The sequence below is a fragment of the Euleptes europaea genome, chromosome 8 (genome assembly GCF_029931775.1).
Source record: "Euleptes europaea isolate rEulEur1 chromosome 8, rEulEur1.hap1, whole genome shotgun sequence".
Taxonomy (NCBI): domain Eukaryota; kingdom Metazoa; phylum Chordata; class Lepidosauria; order Squamata; family Sphaerodactylidae; genus Euleptes; species Euleptes europaea.
This window is the reverse complement of record NC_079319.1, coordinates 9,513,848-9,533,785: the sequence shown is the minus strand read 5'-3', so window position 1 is coordinate 9,533,785 and position 19,938 is coordinate 9,513,848. Positions and strand designations below refer to the sequence as shown.

Genomic DNA, 19,938 nt, shown 5'->3' with positions numbered 1-19,938 from the left:
CCCCGCCCTCTTCAGGCTCCGCCCCCCAAATCTCCCGCCGGTTGAGAAGAGGGACCTGGCAACCCTACTCCCCTCCCCAAACCCTGCCTTCCCCAGGCTCCATCCCTAGGGTTGCCAATCTCCAGGTGGTGAACTAAGGAAACGAGAAACCTATGCTGAAATAGTATAGACTAATGAAAAAAGCAGCATGAGGCTCATACATACAAATGAAAAGGAGAGATTAACCATTGGAGTAATGATTCTATTTTTTTTTAAGCAATTAGCAAATGTGACTCCATAGGGAAACAAAAATATGTATGCTGGTGTGTTGCAGAACACACCCGCCAGAAAATAAGGCTGCCACGCAGGGCTTAAGGCAATAAATACTAACTTAAAACAGTTACCTGATAACAGCCTCAACCGGGCTTGTTATGCTGAAATGTCCCTCTTTCCTGAATTTGGTAGACATTAATAGCCTAGCCCCTGTTTAACTCTCATTGGCTATCTTGATTCCTTTCATTGGCTATAAAGATGAGCTTAGCAGCCAAGCAAAATATATATGGCTCGCTTCGGCAGCACATATACTAAAATTGGAACGATACAGAGAAGATTAGCATGGCCCCTGCGCAAAATATACAATTTCAGTCTAGGGTTGCCAGCTCCGCATTGGAAAATTCCTGGTGATTTTGGGGGTGGACCTGGGAAGAGTGGTGTTTGGGGACAGGAGGGACCTCAGTGGTAGGGTTGCCTGCCTCCAAGTGGTGGCTGGAGATCTCCTATTATTACAACTGATCCCCAGCAGTTAGAGATCAGTTCACCTGGAGAAAATGGCCGCTTTGGTAATTGGAGTCTATGGCATTGAAGTCCCTCCCTTCTCCAAACCCTGCCCTCCTCAGGCTCCACCACCCCCAAATCTCCAGGTATTTCTCAACCCGGAGCTGGCAACCCTACTCAGTGGGTTATAATGCCATAGAATCCACCCTCCAAAGCAGCCGTTTTTGCCAAGGGAACTGTTCTCTGCAGTCTGGAGAACACTTGTAATTCTGGGAGATCCATAGCAGATATGTTTCATTATGCATTTAGAAAAGTTGCAAGTCTTGTGAGATTTTTACTCTAAGTTTTGAGTCTTCCAGTTCACAGCTCTTACTGTCTCCTTTAAACTGTCATCCCTGTGTATGTGTGGGTATTATTAATTCATGTACCCTAAATCAGCCCTGTCTAAACAGAATACAATTACGGCCGCCAAGTGATAGATGCTGTGCTCCTTAGCATCATGCCCAGGGAGATCAATATCCATCATTTCTTCCACTGGAAAATTCAATAGGTAATTGCTCAATTCACTTCTCAACTCGAGAAACCGGCAGAAGCTTTGTGCTGGCCATCTGCTCAACAATAGCAATATGCATTCAAAACTCGGCCCACTTTTACTGATTATACCTCGGCATCCATGCCAAAGTATCCTTGCCAACGTTTCGAACATGTTTACTTTTCTCCTGAAATCGCCTAATGAGGGTAGCACAAAGATGATGATAATGGAACTGTTCATAGGGGAATCGTTTGGAGAGGGCTGTGTTTCGACGTGACACCAGCAGCTCAGCGAGGATGCTGCCAAAGAGTCTCCCCTCAGGCTTGTTACGGGCTTCAAATACAACAACTGTCCTTCGCAGATCTCCCTGCCATGTAGGGAAACAGCACGAGGGCAGGGATAGGCGATTAAATGCGCATGTCCATTTCACAAGGTGTGCCTGTGATGAGGAAGCAGCACTCCACAACTTAATATAAACCCCACAGCATGATCCATACAGGAGGTAGGGTTGCCAGGTCCCTCTTTGCCATTGGCGGGAGATTTTAGGGGCAGAGCCTGAGGAAGGCGGGGTTTGGGGAGGGGAGGAACGTCAATCCCATAGAGTTCGATTGCCAAAGCAGCCATTTTCTCCAGGTGAAGTGAACTGACCTCTATTGGCTGGAGATTAGTTGTAATAGCAGGAGATCTTCTGCTATTACCTGGAGGTTGGCAACCCTAACAGGAGGTAATCCCGATAGAGGATTCTATCCCAGGATTTTGCTTGGATAACATCTGTTTAGGGTTTTGCATATCGATAAAGCCGAACCAAAAGTAAACCCGAAATTAGCCGTTTCGGCAATATTCGGGTTTCAGCTTTACTGGATACCAAAACCTTGGAATAAAGCCAAAGCTGATTAACCAATCACCGAATCAGCTGAATAGACATTCAGCTTTTTTCGGCTTCGGCTTTCCCCAGGCTTTTCCCTATGGGAAATTTTTTAATGAGCTCTGGGGGAGGCATTTTTGGAGGTAGAATTCCCAAATTTTCAGGGTAGCTTCAAGGGACTCTCTCCACCTGGAGGTTGGCAACCCTAGTTCTCAGCAGTGGCCCTTGTTTTACAGAATGGCCTTCCTGAATGTTTTAGTAAGTTTTGGGAGATACCAAGAAGCTAATTTCATAGACACAATGTAGGGTTCTCCTGAATCATGGCCTTTATATTCATCATTTCAAAATGCAGAAATGCCTTTGCGTTTTTAAAAGCCATGCGGTTTTTCCCTGTCTACTCTTAACTGCATCTTTCCCCCATATTTAATTTCCTCTTGGCCAGAAGCAGAACTCCAGAAAGTGCTTCTTAACTCACGCACAAAGCAAGCCCGTAGAGAAATGAGCAGTCTCATAATAGTATCAATTTCTGCTAAAAGCCACATGCGTTGCTCCTCAAAAAGAACATTCTGTGGTTGATAAAATGAACGCTAATACAGAATTACACTAATGCAGTGAGAAGCTGCCCAGATAACAAAGTGTGCCTTTTCTAATATACTCACCTGCAACTTTCTAGAGCTTTTACGGAGTGATTTGCAAGTATGTTAACAGGACTGAGCGGAGAACGTCTTTGAAAGAGAGCTGATGGATCTGCTCCCATAATCATCCTGCCATTACAATTTAGCCTCAGTTCTTAGGGAATGCTAATTAACTGCCATTTTGTACAGAAAACAGCCTAGTTTGACAAGCGGTTTTTTTAAAAAAAAAATCTTGGTATGCAAGGAGGTGAGGGGCACCCATACTTTTAAATTAAAGTGTGTTTTAATTTCTCTCGAAATTGTACATTACTTGGGCACAATCCGTGAAAGCTTCATCATGAATAGTTCCCTTGAAAACAAAGGAATGTAACTAGGGGTGCCAGTAGGGTTGCTAGTCTCCAGGTAGTTAAACCAAAATGCACACAAAATTCACAACCACCAACTTGCCCAAGCATCTTTCCACCATGTGCCCGATTACAACTGATCTTCAGCCAACAGAGATCAGTTCCCCTGGATAAAATGGCTGCTTTGGCATTTGGACTCTATGGCATTGAAGTCCGCCCCCTCCCCAAGTTCCACCCTCCTCAGGCTCCGCCCGAAAAACCTCCCGCCGGTGGTGAAGAGGGACCTGGCAGCCCTATCTCCAGGCAACAAGAGATAAGTTCCCCTGGAAAAAATGGCTGCTTCAGAAGGTAGACCGTATGGCTTTATACCCCATTCAGGATACATCCCCGAATCTCGTATTGCCTAACCTGGAGCTGGCAACTCTACCCAGGCCCAACAGAGGCTGCTCACCCAGGAGATTAACCACTGACTCATCTGAGCTTGATGGCCACTGGCCAATTTGCCACAGTACAACTTGTGTGACTTGCCCAGTTCTGGAGACAACCACCAACTTGCCCAAGCATCTTTCCGCCATGTGTCCGATGACAATCCCCCATCTCCTGAACCCCGATGACAGCCACCTCACATTTTCATCAACTCGCCTGGACCCAATGGTGGCCACCATGACTCGCCTGAGGCCAGCCACTGAACAACTCACCTGGGCGTTTTGCTACTCTGTGACTCAGGCTTGGTAGTGGCCACAACACGTCAACCTGGCCAATCTTTACAGCACTGCTGGGCTTGGTGTAGGGTTGCCAACCTCCAGGTAATAGCTGGCGATCTCCTGCTATTACAACTGATCTCCAGCCAATAGAGATCAGTTCATCAGGAGAAAAAGGCCGTTTTGGCAATTAGACTCTATGGCATTGAAGTCCCTCCCCTCCCAAACCCCATCCTCCTCAGGCTCTGCCCCCAAAACCTCCCACCGGTAGAGAGGGGGGACCTGGCAACCCTAGCTTGGTGGCAGCTCTACATGAGTGGCAGATTCAAATCTGGAGAACCAGGTTGGATACCCCATTTCTCCACACGAATCCTGCTGGGTGACCTTGAGCTAGTCACAGTTCTCTCCGAACTCTCTCAGCCTCGCCTGCCTCACAAGGTGTCTGTTGTGGGGAGGGGAAGGGCAGGTGATTGTAAACCAGTTTGAGACTCCTTAAAGGTAGAGAAAAGTAGGGTATAAAATCCTCCTCCTCCTCCTTCTTGCTACCACACAACTTGCCAGGGTCTGGTGGTGGCCACAGTGTAACCCACCCTCTCCACACAATACAATACATGATTTGCACAGGTGACTCACTACCACACAACTCGCTCAACTGACCAGGGCCTGGTGGCAGCCTCTGGGTCACTCACTACCACACAACTTGGCAGCTTATGTGGGGTTTTTCCCAGTGGACATATTGGCCAATCCAGCCCTGGGGAGGGAGTGACTGAAAAAGGAAATAAGACAGAAGGGGGTGGAGAAGAAAGGAGAGAAAGGATAGAAGGAGGCGAAGCTGGGAGTGAGGGGAGAGAAGAGAACTGGTAGGTAGGAGTGTGGGAGAGAAGAAAAGGGGAGAAGTTGCCAGGTGGAGATAAAAGGGAAAGATGAAGACGGGGGGGGGAGGCAGATAAAGGTAGATGTGTGGGTGGCAGAGAAGGAAGCAGGGATAGGGAAGAGGCTACGGGGGCTGCTGGAGAAGGGGGAAAGGGTAATACAGTGGGAAAGAGGACAGAAGGAGAAATTGGATGCCTCCCCACATCGCCTCATGGGTCCCCTGCTCATATACCTCTAATTGTAAGCAGCTAGATATGTTGTAACCGTGGGCTTATACAATACTGCCTGCTCCAGAACCACTGAAATCCAGACTTAGGAATTTCACTAATGAGTAGAAGAAGTCCCAAAATTGCATTGGGGCATTCTGCCAGTACTCTGTCCTGATGGCATAGATGATGGGCTGTAACCTCCGTCCTTGTCAGGGTGGCCTGGAGCGATGTCAATAAACAAATGACAAGGTTATCTCCCTCCCTTTAGTAGATTGTGCTCCCCTTTCAATCTCTTGCCCTACAGCAAACAATGTTCTGAATTCTTTAATTTCCCAGACATAATATCTGAGTAACACCATGTACAATCAATAGTACTATTGATTAGTTTTGGACGTTATGTGTAATAAGCTCTTTGCAGAATGCATTGGCAAAGATATGCTCTCCCTCTCTCTCTCTCTCTCTCTCACACACACGCACACGCACACACTTTTATGCCTGCTGTTTTCTGTTCTGTTAGAGAGCCAGCGTGGTGTAGTGGTTAAGAGCGGAGGTTTGGAGTGGTGGACTCTAATATGGAGAACCGCGTTTGATTCCCCACTCCTCCACATGAGCGGTGGAGGCTAATCTGGTGAACCGGGCTGGTTTCCCCACTCCTCCACATGCAGCCTGCTGGGTGTCCTTGGGCTAGTCACACTCTCTCAGCCCCACCTATCTCACAGGGTGTGTGTTGTGGGGAGAGGAAGGGAAGGTGATTGTAAGCTAGTTTGATTCTTCCTTAAGTGGAAGTGAAAGTCGGCATATAAAAACCAACTCTTCTTCTTCTTCTTCAGCTTGTTGGGACAGTTCAAGCTTAATTTGATCTAGAACCCACTTATTTATTTATTTTTTGAGGTCCACGGTATTCGTATCACTTACAGATTGATAGTTGCCCATACACATGGAGTAAGAAAAAAGCATACAAATAGATACGTACAATACACAGTAGCATCGACCACATTCCTGTTCCCTTTATAAAAGTACCTTTCTGAACCATTCTATTCTACTATAGCCCTATGTTCTTTATAAGAATGCCCTTCTGAACAACTCTATTTCACATACCAGTTAGGGTTGACAATCTCCAGGTGGTTCCTGGAGACCTCCTGGGATTACAACTCATCTCCAAGATACAGAGATCAGTTCCTTGGAGAAAATGGCTGCTTTGGAGCATGGAGTCTAAAGCAATATACCCCACTAGGGTCGCCAGCTCCAGGTTGGGAAATACCTTGAGATTTTTGGGGAAGAACCTGAGGAGTGTGAGGTTTGGGGAGGGGAGGGACTTCAATGCCATAGAGTCCAATTTCTCCAGGTGAATTGACCTCTATCTGCTGGAGATCAGTTGTAATAGTGGGAGATCTTAAGTTACTACCTGGAGGTTGGAACCCTATATGCTGCATAGTTCTCCCACCTCCCCAAACCCCACCCTCTTCAGGCTTCACACCCAAATCTCCAGGAATTTCCCAACCCAGAGCTGGCAGCTCAACACATGAAGCATATCATGGATGTATGGGGAACTTTCTACTCTAACTAACAGCACTTCTCCAAAGCCTCAGGTACAGCGGGGTTGACTCTTCTGCAAAATACTATGCACACTAATGATGCAGTTGTTGTAAAAAGATATTATCCTTAGGAACATTCAACATGCATATCTCATATAGCAGGCACAGAGAATCTCTTTTCGGTGTGACATGGAACAACGTTGTAAAGCCCAACGACTCAAACACAGGGGGTCTCGGCCAAGCTCTGGCGTCATCTTCTCTTCCAAGCAAAGATTCCCAGCCGCACTCCAGAAATACCACAACGTTGTTACTGGGTAGTTCATAAATCCCAGAGTTGTTGGCATTTATTGATTAAAGCTCTAAGGTAAATTGATCAGTTGCTCTCTCTTGCCAGCAGGTTATTAAAATAATACAGTGGGAGGTAATAAACTCCGTAGCAGCGAGTCATGGATACGGGACTTGTGTCTGCTACTACTTTCACTGAATTGGGGAAAGGGGATTGTGTGAATCTCGTCTTCTCCCTTCATCTTCTCATCTTTCTTTAAGGTGAGGGTTGGTAAGGATGGATAACTTGCTCTCATGTTGGTTCCACAATGGTTTTATCCCGGAGCACCCAACATTTAACCCCCTTTGTTTTTTGCCTTCAAGTCACACCTGATGCCATGGCCCAGACTTCAACAGGCGAAGCATCATCAGAGGAAGAGCCTGAGCAGGGAGAAATAACGGGCATTGCACCTCAGGCAGCTGAGAATGCAGGGCAGGGCGAAGGACAACAGGTAGGAGTAAACACCAGCCCTGCTGAGGAATTGGAAGTAAACACAGAATCACCTCCTTCGACACAACCAGACGCAGCTGCAACTCCACAGAAGCAGGACCCACCCAGCTCACCTGAAGCCATTAAACAGCACAGGCAAATAGGGAGAATGGAGTTGCAAAGTAAAAGGAGAAGTGCGCGCCTACAGGCACTAAGGAGACGCCTCCAAGACTGTGAGTTGTCTGAGGATGAGAACGAAGGCAAAGAGAAACAGCTTAAACCCAGGCTTGGAACAGACAGATGTTGCAAAAGCAATTGTTGCAAAAGGATCTCTGACTTTTGTTGCTGACGCTCCTAGACTTTGATAAACGGACTTCTGACCGGACTTCGCCTCTGCACACCGACTTTATTTTGGTTTCCAGCTCCCAGCGGGACTCCCCCGGATTCCTGCATTCCTGAAATAACAGCCTGCTCTCAAGACCAGTAGCCGGCAGTAACCTGAGACGACCTGGCCTAGCACACCTGACTTATGGTGACCCCTGGCGGGGTTTTCAAGGCAAGAGACGTTGGGAGGTGGTTTGCCATTGCCTGCCTCCATGACCCTGGTATTCCTTGGAGGCCTCCCATCCAAATACTAGCCAGGGTCAGGGCTGAGAGTGTGTGACCGGCCCAAGGTCACCCAGCAAGAGTGGGGATTCGAACCTGGGTTTCCCAGCTCTTGATCCGACATTTTAACCACTACATCTCATTTTAAATTGTCTCGGCCTGTGTAATCCACAGACTATAAATGACCTAAATAAATAAATAAAGCTAGTTTTGGAATTTCAGACAGGGATAGAGAACAATTTTATGCCTAACTTTGAGAGCCAAGCAATAAGTTGGGGCTGTAGCTGAGTGGCTGAGAATCTGCTTGATACGCAGAAGGTCCCAGGTTCAACCTCTGGCACCTCCAGTTCAAAGGACCACACAACGCATAGTTAAATTGTGGAACTCCCTGCCCCAGGAACTCCCTGCCAACTTGGAAGGCTTTAAGAGGGGCGTAGACATGTTCATGGAAGAGAGAGGTATCCACGGCTACTAGTCAAAACGGATACTAGTCATGAATGCATACCTATTCTCTCCAGGATCAGAGGAGCATGCCTGTTATATTAGGTGCTTTGGAACACAGGCAGGATGGTGCTGCTGCAGCTGTCTTGCTTGTGGGCTTCCAAGAGGCACCTGGTTGGCCACTGTGTGAACAGACTGCTGGACTTGATGGGCCTTGGTCTGATCCAGCACGGCCTTTCTTATGCTCTTGTTTTTATGACCAGGTAGTAGGTGATGTTGAAGACCCTTCTGTGCCAAAGATCTTGGAAATCCATTGTCAGATTGAACAGACAATACCGACAATACTGATCGGCTGTGCAGGTTGGTTGGTTTTTAAAGTTGCTTCATCAGCAGCTGCCACTACAGAACAAGGATCTTTACTGCGTGACTGAAGGAAAGCGCAAGAAAAAAATTTTTACACAGTATGTTCATTTTTTAAAAGGCATCCTGTCAAACAGAGCTCCTGCCTGGAATGTTGAAGAGGTACTGTTAGTAGGGTTGCCAGCTCTGGGTTGGGAAATACCTGGAGATTTTGGGGGCGGAGCATGAGGAAGGGGGATTTGGAGAGGCGAGGGTCTTCAGTGCCATAGATCAGTTATAATAGCAGGATATCTCCAGCCACCACCTGGAAGTTGGTAACCCTAACTATTAGAGTTATGCATGACCTCCTTCCCTGACATTTTGTGGTTGGCTTCAGCTCTTGTGGCAGCCATTTTATGGTTGTCCTCATCAAGTCTAAAGGTGCCCGCAGGCTCAAAAGGTTTGGGGACCCCTCAGCTAGATCGTGGCCTGCAGAATTGGCTGGGCTGCTGTTTCCAGCCGCTTTATTTCCACTTAGGGGATGCCAGAGGGGTTTCAAAGCCATAGAGCCAAATTGCCAAGGCAGCCATTTTCTCCAGGTGAACTGATCTCTATCAGCTGGAGATCAGTTGTAATAGCAGGAGATCTTCAGCTAGTACCTGGAGGTTTAGTAATCAAAGATTAACACCTTTGTACTAGTACCTAAGGTTAGAAAATAAGTACAGAACAAATCACTATAGCCAAATACTCAAAAAGTGTAATAAGCATAAGCAAACATCACATAATATACAGTAACTATCAATCCAAGGTAAGTGTCTACAAGAGAGTAACATCAATCCAAAGGTGAGTGTCTACAAAAGAGTAACAGTCACAGACAATCCAGCTTGGAAGTCTTCAAAAGAAGAGAAGGTAAACAGGGATACGATCATTTCAAGTCTTCCTCAGTCCCGTTTAGTTTGAGTCTTAACAAGTACACTTGTTTCAATGCAAGCTTTCAAAGCCAGTGGTAATAATCTCCCATAGGGAGGAAGAAAAGAAGCATACCATGTAGAATTAATATTTCATATCTTATGATTGCCAAACAAGGGTATTCATTCTCCAGTACATGGTTGTATGATCGTATCCCTGTTTACCTTCTCTTCTTTTGAAGACTTCCAAGCTGGATTGACTGTGACTGTTACTCTTTTGTAGACACTCGCCTTTGGATAGATTGTTACTCTCTTGCAGACACTTACCTTGGATTGATAGTTACTGTATATTATGTGATGTTTGCTTATGCTTATTACACTTTTTGAGTATTTGGCTATAGTGATTTGTTCAGTACCTGGAGGTTGGCAACCCCAGCCACCAAACTCTTGTGTTCAGTACCTGGAGGTTGGCAACCCCAGCCACCAAACTCTTGTTCAGTACCTGGAGGTTGGCAACCCCAGCCACCAAACTCTTGACTGTTACTCTTTTGTAGACACTCACCTTTGGATTGATTGTTACTCTCTTGCAGACACTTACCTTGGATTGACAGTTACTGTATATTATGTGATGTTTGCTTATGCTTATTACACTTTTTGAGTATTTGGCTATAGTGATTTGTTCAGTACCTGGAGGTTGGCAACCCCAGCCACCAAACTCTTGTGTTCTGTCCTGGTAACAAACTGTAGAGTTACATTAAAAGCGGTTCCTTTCTCTCCCCTTTGAGAGTCATTTGTGATTCTTGTGTTCCAGAAGTTATCTGGCGTTGGGTACCAGTCCTCCGAGAATTCTCAGCAGCATTTCTTCATGCTAATTCCATGCTTATCAGAGCATCTTGTTCTACGCCCGCAACATCATGATTATGCAGCCCAAAGGCGCATGTAATGACACACCGTGAGACCCCCCTCCTGACCGCAGCGGGGCTGAATGACTCAATGTTTAGGCGAGCTTTTCTGTTTTCCGGGTCGTTTTTTGTCATCTTGTTTTTTGACAAAGGAGGAATCGAAAAGCTCTTTTTTAGAAAAGGATTGAGACCGCTTGGCAATGGCGTACATTCACAGTCATTTCCATTTTGAAGGACAACACCCGAGAGATCAATACCTCCAGCTTTGGCAACGTGAAGCCCTGGCAAGAGGAATGAAAGGGGCCTTTTGAAAATCTGCGCGAGACCCACCTAAATGAATTGGGAAGGATTGGCTCGTAATGGACACTGGGACATATGGGAACTAAACCAATTCATTTGGCAATAATGTAAGACAGGAGATGCACAATACAGGAGAGCGTGTAAGCAAAACACGTTTTAGATTATTAGTCGAATGGGAAATTATTCCCAGAAATCAGTGGTGGACTAAGGGAGGGGCTCAGTGGTAGAGCATCTGCTTGGCATGCAGAAGGTCCCAGGTTCAATCCCCGGCATCTCCAGTTAAAGGGACTAGGCAAGTAGGTGATGTGAAAGACCTCTGCCTGAGACCCTGGAGAGCAGCTGCCGGTCTGAGTAGACAGTACTGATTTTGATGGACCAAGAGTCTGAGTCAGCATAAGGCAGCTTCATGTATACATGTGTACGTAAGATCGATTTTGATTACTGTGGTATGCTTCTCCAGGGTTGCCACCTCTGGATTGTAAAATACTTGGAGATTTGGGGGGTGGAGGCTGTGAAGGGTGGGGTTTGGGGAGGGGAGGGCTTCAATGGGATATAACGCCACAGAGTCCACCTTCCAAAGCAGCCATTTGTCTCCAGGAGAACTGATCTGTGTTGCCTGGAGATCAAGCGTAATCTCTAGGGTTGCCAACCTCCAGGTTATGGCTGGAGATATCCCGCTATTACAACCCATCTTCAGCTGATAGAAATCAGTTCACCTGGAGAAAATGTCCGCTTTGGCAATTGGACTCTATAGCATTGAAGTCCCCTCCCCAAGCCATGCCCTCCTCAGGCTCCACCCCCAAAATATCCAGGTATTTCCCAGCCCAGAGCTGGCAACTCTGGTAATCCCAAATCTCCAGCCATCACCCTGGGGTTGGCAACTCTATTCTTCACACTACTGACAGGGTTGGGCAATCCAACCAGCTTTTCTGCTGAGGAAGAAGAAAAAAGGTTCCCCCTATGGCCACCCACTGTATGCTGGGTATCACAGGACCATCATTGTCAAAAGCCATGTGGGACAGGATCGGTGGTGAGAAGGTGAATTGGGGATGGCCTTCCCAGGTCTGTGGCCGGATCCCAGTCAGATCACCTGGAGAAAATGGCTGCTTTGGCAATTGGACTCTATGGCATTGAAGTCCCTTCCCTCCCTAAACCCCGCCCTCCTCAGGCTCTACCCCAAAAACCTCCCGCCAGTTGGGAAGAGAGACCTGGCAATCCTAGTCCTCGCTCTCTTCTTGAACACATGAACACATGAAGCTGCCTCCTACTGAATCAGACCCTTGGTCCATCAAAGTCAGTATTGTCTGCTGAGACCTGCAGCGGCTCTCCAGGGTCTCAGGCAGAGGTCTTTCACATCACTTGCTTGCCTAGTCCCTTTAACTGGAGATGCTGGGGACTGAACCTGGGACCTTCTGCATGTCAAGCAGAGGCTCTACCACTGAGCCATGGCCCTCTTCCAGATCTCAGCTGAGCAATAATCAGAGTATGGACGAGCTGCCCATGCACCACATCCTTACAACTGGCATAGAATCAGCAGCCTCCCTAATGCTTCTTGGTGTATCCCTCTCAATGCTGATCCATGCTGCTTTGCTGCAGTTCAAGCCTTTATCTTGCACGCTGATAGACTAGGGAGTTGGGGTTGCGTTTCACATTGCCCAGTCTGCTTAATCAGTTGGAAAATGAGAGAAGCTCTCTAGTAGCATCTGGAATCCCTAGCAATATGCCTTCAGGAGTTCAGGCCAGACGTCTCCTTCACTGCTCATTTCCACCGCATGCTTTGATTGAACAACCCAACGATATTTTTGGCTGACCCTTATGAATCATAAATGCAAAGTGTGTGTGTGTTAAGTGCCGTCAAGTCGCTTCCAACTCATGGCGACCCTATGAATGAAAGTCCTCCAAAATGTCCTATCTTTGACAGCCTTGTGCAGATCTTGCAAAATGAAGACTGTGGCAATCCATCTCTTGTTGGGTCTTCCTCTTTTCCTGCTGCCCTCAACTTTTCCTAGCATGACTATCTTTTCCAGTGACTCTTGTCATCTCATGACGTGACCAAAATAAGATAGCCTCAGTTTAGTCAGTTAAGCTTCTAGGGTCAGTTCAGGCTTGATTTGATCTATAACCCACTGATTTTTTTTTGGGGGGGGGGGCAGTTCACGGAATCCATAACCCTCTCCTCCAACACCACATTTCAAAGGAATCTATTTTCTTCCTATCAGCTTTCTTCACTGTCCAGCTTTCACACCCATACATAGTAATAGGGAATACGATGGCATGAATTAATCTAGTCTTGGTGGCCAGTGACACATCCTTACACTTCAAAATATTTTCTAGCTCCTTCATAGCTGCCCTTCCCAGTCTCAATCTCCTTCTGATTTCTTGGCTGCAGTCTCCCTTTTGGTTGATGGTGGAGCCAAGGAATAGAAAGTCTTGAACCATTTCAATTTCCTCATTGTCAACCTTAAAGTTGTGTAATTCTCCTGTAGTCATTACTTTTGTTTTCTTGATGTTCAGCTGTAGTCCTGCTTTGGCACTTTCTCTTTTAACTTTCAGCAGTAGTCATTTCAAATCTTCACTATTTTCTGCCAATAATGTAGTGTCATCAGCATATCTCAAATTATTAATGTTCCTCCCTCCAATTTTCACTCCACCTTCATCTAAATCTAATCCAGCTTTCCTAATTATATGTTCTGCATATAGATTGAAGAGATAGGGAGATAAAATACATCCTTGTCTGACACCTTTGCCAATTGGAAACCATTCCGTTTCTCCATATTCTGTTATGTGGCCTCTTGTCCAGAGTACAGGTTGCGCATCAAAACGATCAGATGTAGTGGCACACCCATTTCCTTTAAAACCAGCCATAGCTTTTCATGATCCACACACACAATCAAAAGCTGATTTTCTTCTGAAATTCTCTTGTATGCTCCAGTAACCAGCGTATATTTGCAATATGGTCTCTAGTGCCTCTTCCTTTTCTGAAACCAGCTTGAACATCAGGCATTTCTCGTTCCATATATGGTAACAGCCTTTGCTGTAAGATTTTGAGCATCACTTTACTTGCATGAAAAATTAATGCGATGGTCCGATAGTTGCTGCAATCTTTGATGTCTCCTTTCTTGGGAATTGGAATGTAAATGGATCGTTTGCAGTCTGTGGGCCATTGTTTTGTTTTCCATAAATGCAAAGACAGACTCCAAAATTCCAATCTATGCCCCTACTATCTTGTCTGTGCTGCATATTCTGTATACTTCTGCCCTGATATTGTAGTCTATTGGATGACCATTTTGTAGAATTACACTGTGGGTGTCTCCAAGCCAAACATGATTTAAGAACGGAACCAGAGAAGTCTGAAGACTAAGCTATTAAGCTTTAATAAGGAAGCAATGCATATTCAGGAAAGACATTACAGTTAACATTCAAAGCGCACATATAAAGCACAACTATAGGTGAGGAGAAGAAGGACAGATCCCAAGTGGATCTGAAACGAATTCCCTCGTCTCCTACTCCCTGGCAGGGGGCTTAGCCTTTTATAGGAATGGATAAACAACATTCCTTTTACTACGTAACTCTTGACTCTCTCCCAAAGTTATGATTAAGAGTGTTTAGAACTAGAATGTCACTCTGAAAGGCCTTTAGCTCTGGCCAGTGATGCAAAGCACATTTCTCATAAATGGGTGTTCATATTCTTTCCAGTAACAATCCTATAAAGATTGTTACAGACTAGAATCTTAGAGGCATTCATGAATATACTTTGGTTCACGCGAAGCATTCTGGGAACAAACAGATACTGGAATATGGGGATGGATTAGACCAGGGATGGGGAACCTCAGGCCCGGGGGCCGTATGCGGATCTGGTTATGGCCCCCGAATAATGTTATAAATGCGCAAATGGCCCTTGGCAGGAAAAAGGTTCCCCACCCCTGGATTAGACCTTAATATTAGATTTCTTCATCATTCCCCTCTTTGTCACTTCATAAAGGTGCCTCTTTCTTTATGATGTGACATTATCATACACAGTGATATGGGCTAGATAATGTATCATAATAGCCATTTCCATGTTGGGATAACGTGTTTTGGCAGACAACCGGCTTATACAGGTTATACAGTTCATTTACATGTCCCCGCCCAGCTAGCAGCCCTGCTTCCCACCTCTGTATTCATACTTGAAGAAGAAGAGTGGGTTTTTATACCCTGATTTTTTCTACTTTTTAAGGAGACTCAACCCGGCTTCCAATCGCCTTCCTTCTTCTCCCCACAACAGATACATTGTGAGGTTAGGGTTGCCAACTTCTAGGTACTAGCTGGAGATCTCCCGCTATTACAACTGATCTCCAGCTGATAGAGATCAGTTCCCCTGGAGAAAAGGGCTGCTTTGGCCATTGCACTCTATGGCATTGAAGTCCTTCCCTCTCCAAACCCCGTCCTCCTCAGGCTCCACCCTAAAAACCTCCCCCCAGTGGCGAAGAAGGACCTGGCAACCCTATGTGAGGTAGGTGAAGCTGAGAGAGTTTGGAGAGTACTGTGACTAGCCCAAGATACCCAGCAGACTTCATGTGGAGGAGTAGAGAAACCAACCTGGTTCTCCAGATTAGAGTCCGCCACTCATGTGTAGGAGTGGGGAAACCAATCCGGTTTACCAGATTAGAGTCCACCTCTCTTAACCACTACACCACTCTGGCTCTCTTGACTGCCTGCTAGCCTCTAGACCACCAGCACTGACAAGTTTTGAGTTAGCCTTGCTCTCCACAGCTGGGATACTGGCCAATTCACATATATATTGTACACATCAGGAACAAAAGGAACTCATAAATTACACTTGTATGGCTAATGGCATCCCTCATTGTTTTGCTTTTTTGGCAGTGTAATGAACCACCAGGGTAACGCAATACTGGCTTTGCTTCACTTGGCTTGCATCTTTCCCCTCCTGCAATGCAAAAGCAGATGATTGCATTCACAGTGGGATTATCAGCCTCCTCCTTCCAACCCATTAGCTGTGGGCTCTAACGAGGAGTCTGTTGGGCTGTTGTGACGCCGAATTTGAGTAATCCATCAAACCGCTGAAAACACAGAACTCTGGGAAATCACCAAAAACCAATTCACCGACTCTGTTATAAAGCCAGAAGAGCAACTTAACTTGAGTCACAGGAAATTTAGAATATTGTCAGGCTCATTATTTGAGAGAGGGGAGGCTCTGAGAGAATGATTGACAGGTTTCCATGTGGATCTATTCAAGGTGAAATGGCTAAATAAATTCAAAGGGAAATTCAAGGTGAAATGACCAACCCATAAGTTCTTACCATAAAGTTTCTGGCAATTCCTAGAGGGTAACAGATTTGAGAGATGAACTGATTTTGCCTTTGCTAAATTTGTGGCTAAAGTTTCAGTGGCTGTAGTAAAATCACGTAGTAACTCAGATAGCAAATCTTAGGCTTCCTTCTTAGTATGCAATGGCTCACTATTTATAGGGTTGCCAACCTCCAGGTACTGTGCAATCCTAAGAAAAAAATCTCAGTACACTGCCACAACTTTCCTTTCAAATATATTTCTCTCTCTTTTTCTTTTCTTTCCAAAGTTTCTTAACTTGTCTTAACAATTTATACAACAACAAGGTTATAAGTTCCAATACAGTTTAACTTCACTATACAATTACTTCATTACACTTAATACCTTCTCAGAATCTTTAACATAAATGAGTACTCCTCGGGAACAATGAAATGCCGGCAGCTAAGTCCTTACTCGCAAGTAAGCAATATAAAGACAATGTTGTGAGGAACGCTGTACTCCGCACCACTTCCGCGGTCAGGTGATGTGGACTGGTCCAATCACAATGATGGAATCTCGTTCCTGCCGGTGTTTCTCTTTTGGCTGTGAAAAGCTGTGTATTTTGAATGTGGATCCATTCAATATTCATATACAGCATACAAAGATGTAACAAGATCCCGGTTGCCTCTTGTTTCGCGTTGTGTATAATTAGCTTCTTCAGACCATGTATTAATATTCTGACTGCACCCTTGCAGTTCAAAGGAATGACTCCTAGTCATAGGCTCTATGTTGAACTGCAAGGGTGCAGTCAGAATATTAATACATGGTCTGAAGAAGCTAATTATACACAACGCGAAACAAGAGGCAACCGGGATCTTGTTACATCTTTGTATGCTGTATATGAATATTGAATGGATCCACATTCAAAATACACAGCTTTTCACAGCCAAAAGAGAAACACCGGCAGGAACGAGATTCCATCATTGTGATTGGACCAGTCCACATCACCTGACCGCGGAAGTGGTGCGGAGTACAGCGTTCCTCACAACATTGTCTTTATATTGCTTACTTGCGAGTAAGGACTTAGCTGCCGGCATTTCATTGTTCCCGAGGAGTACTCATTTATGTTAAAGATTCTGAGAAGGTATTAAGTGTAATGAAGTAATTGTATAGTGAAGTTAAACTGTATTGGAACTTATAACCTTGTTGTTGTATAAATTGTTAAGACAAGTTAAGAAACTTTGGAAAGAAAAGAAAAAGAGAGAGAAATATATTTGAAAGGAAAGTTGTGGCAGTGTACTGAGATTTTTTTCTTAGGGTTGCACAATTTTATATCAGTAAACCTCCAGGTACTAGCTGGAGATCTCCTGCTATTACAACTGATCTCCAGCTGATAGAGATCAGTTCACCTGGAGAAAATGGCCGCTTTGGCAATTGGACTCAATGGCATTGAAGTCATCTTGGGTTGGTGTGATTTGATTTTGATCGTGAGAATTTGTACGAGATGTCTTTTGAACTATGCCTATTAAAGGTTAATGAATGAATGAATGCATTGAAGTCCCTCCCCCCCAAAACCCTGCCCTCCTCAGGCTCCACCCCAAAAACCTCCCACTGGTTGTGAAGAGGGATCTGGCAACGCTAACTATTTATGACTTTTGTTACAAAAACAGTAATTAAGAAGTAGTAGTAGTAGAGGGAAACAGGACTTGGCAGCCCTGTAGACCCCCTATAGAACCTGGCAATACTATAGACAGGAATAGGATTCTGAGAAGACCTGATTAGGATGGCCCTGATAAAGGCTTGGAAGGAAACACAGTAAGGAAATACTATTTGAAAAAAACCCTGTTTTTCAAAATCTCCCCGTGTAAGATTTTTTCAGCTCTTGGGGACTTCAGCTGGCTGATTTCTCCTCTTCCTCTTTTTTCCCTTCAATTGACTGTTATCTTCTTTTAACATCCCATTTAGGGTTGCCAACTCCACTTTGGGAAATTCCTGGAGGTTTGGGAGTGGAGCCTGGGGAAAGTGGGACTAGATCAGGGACCCCAGTCGGTTATAATGTGATAGAGTCCACCCTCCAAAGCAGCGATTTTCTCCAGGGGAACTGATCTCTGTTGTCTGGAGATCAGTTGTAATTCCAGGGGATCTCCAGGCCCCACATGGAGGTTGGCAACCCTCCTTAGCAAGCTAGTTTTTGCTGCTGCAAAACCTTGTATCTTAGTGTGAATTAACAAAGTCACCATGTTCTGCATACCTGGGGATTCTCTGAAATATACAGAAACCTTCCTTTGTCTCTTCAATGTCTGGTTGTTCTTGCTTTCAGCATCCATGCAGAGGGCAGCCGCTTTACTATTAGATACAGTGATGTATGTTATACAGCTAAGTAACATGCATTGTATGTATATCTTGCCCACTCGGCACGTATTGTATGAAAACTGCATGAACATTTGTAAAAGAAACTAACAAATCATCAATAGAACCAATGAACGGGGAAGAATATGAAAACAACATGAAATGATAATGCCTATCTATGTTCGAGAGAGAGCCAGCATGGTGTAGTGGTTAAGTGTGGTTGTTTGGAGTGGTAGACTCTGATCTGGAGAACCAGGTTTGATTCCCCACTCCTCCACATGAAGCCTGCTGGGTGACCTTGGGCTAGACACAGCTCTCTTAGAGCTATCTCAGCCCCACCTCCTTCACAAGGTGTCTGTTGTGGGGAGGGGGAGGGGGAGGGAAAGTGATTGTAAGCCAGTTTGATTCTTCCTTGAGTGGTAGAGAATGTCGGCATATAAAAACCAACTCTTCTTCTTCTTCAACCATTCCTAGTTAGCCACAATTTTGGTGCCTAGAACAGAAAATGATGCCAGCCACGCTCGTTTGCTGGAGTCCTATTATGTCTCTCTGCTTTAAGAAGTTTCTGGAGTCGTTAATTTAATTTATTGTATTTTGGGGTCCAGGTTCTTGGCTATTAACGCAGGTGCGTCCAGTAATGGAAAGAAGCAATTCTGAGAATTACAAAAGACATTCAATGTTCTTGCCCTTTTGTGAATTGCTCCCAAGATTGCCAGAAGCTTAGCCGTGCAATTATGTTATAATTGTGACATGGATTCTCCCTGACAAAAAGGTAGAAGAGCACCCTCTTGTCCTTGAAACGTAATCCTGCAAAAGTGAAACGGCAACAGTGCATTTCTGATTTCATCCCTGTGGCTTTCGGACACCTGAAGAAGTATGCCTTCCATCGCTACCTACCCCTTTTCTGCACCAGTTAGAAGAAGAAGAGGAAGAAGAGGAGGAGGAGGAGGAGTTGGTTTTTATATGCCAACTTTCTCTACCACTTCAGGGAGACTCAAACCAGCTTACAATCATCTTCCCTTCCCCTCCCCACAACAGACACCTGGTGAGGTAGGTGGGACTGAGAGAGCTCTAACAGAGCTGTAACTTGCCCAAGGTCACCCAGCTGGCTTCATGTGTAGGAGAGGGGAAACCAGTCCAGCTCACCAGATTAGCCTCCGCCGCCCATGCGGAGGAGTGGGGAATCAAACCCGGTTCTCCAGATCAGAGTCCACCACTCCAAACCACTGCTCTTAACCACTATACCACGCTCGCTCCCACACAGGCAGATACCCCAAACAGAGATGATTTCAAATTTCTCATCCCTGCTGTTGCAGCTCAAAATCGCCATTTCAATTTTGCAGCTCGCAGGGGCGCATCAAACCCGTAATAATTATTTTCATGCCGTTTTCTGTTCTCTCGTACCCACTTTCTCCTCCCCGCCCCAACATAAAGTGTATGCATTTTTCAACATGGCTTGCATGCTAATAAATTGGCATATGTTATGTGCATAAATGACGCACATCGCGTATTTAAATTGCAAGGGGGAGTTAACCACATGCATACGGAATAGAAGCAAATCTACAAAACCGGCAATAACAATCGAAGAACTGAAACCCTTGACATAAACGAATGTTTTAAAAAGGAA

The 19,938-nt window shown here is 45.3% G+C and overlaps 1 non-coding gene across 1 annotated transcript; it reads left to right on the top strand.

Moving 5' to 3' along the window:
* Window positions 1-541: 541 nt before the first annotated feature.
* LOC130482201 (U6 spliceosomal RNA) lies at window positions 542-646 on the top strand. Its single transcript, XR_008933495.1, has one exon. It is a non-coding gene; the product is annotated as a U6 spliceosomal RNA (small nuclear RNA).
* The last annotated feature ends 19,292 nt before the right edge of the window (window positions 647-19,938 follow it).